We start from the raw sequence: 5,000 nt of genomic DNA, 5'->3' as shown, positions 1-5,000 counted from the left end.
GGAAGAGACAAGCAGACAGCGGGTACAACTTAGACATCGGTTGTAGACGGTTTCTGTTGCTAGGGAACAGTTTGGACCCAAATGTTTGAGAACCACTGTACTAGGGAACCTAGTGTTGTTTTAATGTAATGCACAGTAATACAATTCATTTTTTTTATATATAAATGTTTTTCTTTTCTTTTCTTTTCATACATAAAACAGAACATAACAGTACAATAATAAAAAAATAATAATAATAATAATAATAATAATAATAATAATAATAATAATAATAATAATAATAATAATAATAATAATAATAATAATAATAATAATAATAATAATAATAATAACAATGACAACAGCGACGACAACTATAATAACAGTAACATGAATCATAATGACCTTGACAAGAGACAGACAAACAAGAAAAAGTTAAATAATAAAATTAAAATTAAAAATAAATGTGGCTCAGGCACTAGCAACCATGTTTGTGTATCTGTAATACAATTAGTTACCTTGGGCAGCAGCAAAGGGATGTGTGTTTTACGCTCCTCACGGGAGTGGTCGATCCAACGGAGGACGGCCTCGAACACCGTCTCCTCGCTCTTCACGTTCAGGTCATCCCTCTCGATGATGTCCACCAGTTGCTGCGGGGACAGCTCCACAAACTCCTGTGAGACGTGCAACATCTCCTCAAAGTGGCACACGATGAAGAGATGGGCCTTGCGCCTCAGGTCAGGGCAGCAGTAGATGTCCACGAACCTCCAGATGCCGACACAGTTTTCCAGAGACAGCTGGCCTTCTAGGAAGTCAGAGCACGCTCCTACTATGCCAGTGACGCGAAGCTGGTCTGCAGCCACCAGAAGCTCTTCCACGTTCTCTGCTGTCACCGGCACAAAGCGTGTGTAGGAGTACTCTATGATGAGCTGCATCATACCCGGGGACACCCCAGGGATAGTGTAGACTGCTTTCTCTGAGTCGCTCCAGCGAGTGAAGAGGGCTCTGTGGGACGCAGAGTATAGAGATATCTGATGAGTAAACAGTAAGCAACATTCTGTCCTGTGTAGTAATTAGGGCTGACCCCTGTCGAATAGTCGACTAATCGGTCGAAAGGAGCCGTAGTCGACTGCCAACCTCTTAGAAGCGTGGCTAACGCTAATGGCACACATACCAGAGGCCAACTGCCTAAGTAAACAGGCACAGAGGCACTGAAAGAGGATTTCACCCATCTAATGAACACACTAGACTAGACAAATATCAAGATGTATCCATCAGTGGACCAATTGCATGCTTTTGCAGAGGAAAAGAAGCCTTCAGTCGACTCCTTCAGACATTAAGCACCCCCCACAGTCCAAATGGAATGATAACAAAAAGAATATATATATATATATATATATATATATTATATTTTTTTTATTTTTTTTTATTTATAGTCGACTAATAGTCAACTTACGGCAAATTTTGGCCAATCATAGTTGACTATCCAAATCCTTAGTCGGGGACAGCCCTAGTAGTATTATATTTTCACTGTAGAAGTATAGGGTCTTAGCACAGTAGAAGTATAGTATATTTTTACAGTAGAAGTACAGTATAGTATCTGTTTACAGTAGAAGTACAGTATAGTATCTGTTTACAGTAGAAGTGCAGTATAGTATCTTTTTACAGTAGAAGTACAGTATAGTATCTGTTTACAGTAGAAGTACAGTATATTATCGGTTTACAGTAGAAGTACAGTATCTGTTTACAGTCGAAGTACAGTATAGTATCATTTTACATTAGAAGTACAGTATAGTATCTGTCTACAGTAGACGTACAGTATATTATCTGTTTACAGTATAAGTACAGTATAGTATCTGTTTACAGTATAAGTACAGTATAGTATCTTTTTACAGTAGAAGTACAGTATAGTATCTTTTTACAGTAGACATACAGTATAGTATCTGTTTACAGTAGAAGTACAGTATGGTATCTCTTTACTAACCAAACTAACCTGAACCAAGCTAACCTGAACCAAGCTAAACTTACTTGAAATAGTCACTGCAGTCGCACAGGAGGGCCTTGTGGGCATTCAACTCAGTGCTGTTGACTTTAATAACCACATCACAGACCCTTCCCTCCAGAGGCAGCTCATTAAGGATTGTACAGGACATTGTTTCCTTTTCCATGTGGGGATTTTAAATTGTATCTACAGAATATATTGAAGCTTACAGACAAGTAGCCGGAAACAACAAGTGATATCTTCACTTGTCTTCTGAGATGTGATATCTTCTGAGAGAATTGTTGAATATACACAAATGTTCTAGAATGTGCTATTATGACATCATACTGTGACATCACAAATGTTCTAGAATGTTCTATTATGACATCATACTGTGACATCACAAATGTTCTAGAATGTTCTATTATGACATCATACTGTGACATCACACATGTTCTAGAATGTTTGATTATGACATCATACTGTGACATCACAAATGTTCTAGAGTGTTTGATTATGACATCATACTGTGACATCACAAATGTTCTAGATTGTTTGATTATGACATCATACTGTGACGTCACAACGGAACATGTTTGAGTCCATTTGAATAATTAAAAAAATATGTTGACATTAAAAAAGAACAAATAAAATGATTAAAAAAACGACATAAACAATGATACAAATTATAATAAAATATTTTAGTAAAATGTATAGAAATAAAGAAAAATAAGACAATGAAATAAAGATAATAATTCATTTAAAAGCTATTGTAAAAAGGTAAGTTTTGAGCAGTGCCAACCGAGTCTGCTGTCCTAACAGACTTGGGGTCTGTAGGGTAAGCACTTATTCCCTCCACCCTGAACATTTATGGAGATGTATGGGCCTTTTAAGTCAGTGATACAAGTGTCTTTCAAGGATAAGTGAGCTCCTGCACTGATTATTATAGTTCAATATTCAATATTTGATCACCAAAACCCCCCAAAAAGCATAAAAAGGCCCATCCCCGCCCAAAAAGGGCCCCCAAAAATAGCACAGGCCCAGTGCCCTTTTCAGCCTTTGAGCCCCTGCCCCTCTAAAGTCCTGTGCACGTCCCTGAGTAACACAACAGACCTGAACTAGTCTACACAGGTTCACAACACAGTAACACAACAGACCTGGACTAGTCTACACAGGTTCACAACACAACAACACAACATACCTGGACTAGTCTACACAGGTTCACAACACAGTAACACAACAGACATGGACTAGTCTACACAGGTTCACAACACAGTAACACAACAACACAACAGACCTGGACTAGTCTACACAGGTTCACAATACAGTAACACAACAGACCTGGACTAGTCTACACATGTTCACAACACAACAACACAACAGACCTGGACTAGTCTACACACAGGTTCACAACACAGTAACACAACAGACCTGGGCTAGTGTACACACAGGTTCACAACACAGTAACACAACAGACTAATCTACACAGGTTCACAACACAACAAGACAACAGACCTGGACTAGTGTGTGTGTGCATGTGTGTGTGTGTGTGCTTGTGTGCGGAGAGATCAGTGTTCTGATGGCCCGAGGGAAGAAGCTGAGTCTGAGGCTAATCACGTACCATTTAGTCAATAATGTCCAAGCGTAGTGTACTGTAGGTAGACACACAGGAAACCTCACATTCTCAGCAATTACTGTTTATATTCCACACAGTATATGTTGTGTTCAGGATATGGTTGGTAATCCACAGTTTATAGTTACAGAGGTTTAGCCACAGTCTATGTATATTCCACACAGACATATAGAAATTACACTTATAAAAGGCTGTTTTAATTTATTAATGGGAAGAAACAGTGCAGAGTCCTGCGTTGTCAACCTGTCTCGATGTCGCTGTCCAACTGAACTCACAAAGAAACAATTATTTAAAATTGTTAGATTGAAATGAAAGATGTAGTGAATAATATGCCCTCCAGCTGGTGAGTGAGTGAGTCCTCCTGGAGCAACCAGAGAGAGAGAGAGAGAGAGAGAGAGAGAGAGAGAGAGAGAGAGAGAGAGAGAGAGAGAGAGAGAGAGAGAGAGAGGGGGGGGGGGGCGGGGACAGAGAGAGTGGGGGGGAGAGAGAGAGAGAGAGAGAGAGAGAGAGAGAGAGAGAGAGAGTTTAGCAAATCCATTATCTGCACCCAATGGAAAACACCAAATAATGCTTGCAGAGCAGAACTAGGAAGATACCCGCTAATTATCAAAATCCAAAAAGAGTATTTAAATTCTACTATCACCTACATTTTAAAAGAATGTGACCCAGACACACTCCATAACAAAGCCCTCACCTACAGAGAGACCCTTGAGAGATGCCCACTCAGCCAGATGGTTCTGGGACTCTGCTCACAAACACACGCAGACCCACCAGACAGAAACCATGTGACTGGACTAAACCAAATTAGAATAAAACAAAAAGAAAACTATCTGACACATTGGAAAGAATCAACCCAACACCAGAGCAAATTGGAATGCTATTTGGCCCTAAACAGAGAGTACACAGTGGCAGAATACCTGAGCACTGTGACTGATCCAAAACTAAGGAGTGCACAGCTTAGGCCACCATAGGCAGACCTGGCTCCCAAGAGAAAGAGAGAGAGAGAGAGAGAGAGAGAGAGAGAGAGAGAGAGAGAGAGAGAGAGAGAGAGAGAGAGAGAGAGAGAGAGAGAGAGAGAGAGAGAGAGAGCAGGCAGACAGGGGGGATAGCTTCTCTGCATGTCTCTGACACCTGCCTGGTCGGTCTGCATCACTGACACTGACAGCTTATCAGGTTGAAGTATCAGGACTGGGTTCTGTAAAGGAAACGTCTCTAAACACTGTGGGTGACGTTATCTACCGTCCCCAGTGTGCTTTCTTACATTTTCATCACAGGGAAATAGGACAACGCTGCTCCTGCGGGTTCCGCTGTACGGTTCTGGAACAGACGACTGACTCCTCTACTTTGCTACAGTAGGTTCCTCTTTGCACTATTTACTCACTGTAGGCAAACCTATTTGTACTTACT

Source organism: Notolepis coatsorum, assembly GCF_963971535.1.
Source record: "Notolepis coatsorum genome assembly, chromosome: 15".
In the NCBI taxonomy this organism is placed as follows: domain Eukaryota; kingdom Metazoa; phylum Chordata; class Actinopteri; order Aulopiformes; family Paralepididae; genus Notolepis; species Notolepis coatsorum.
The sequence above is the reverse complement of the archived record's forward strand: the minus strand, read 5'-3'. Positions refer to the sequence as shown.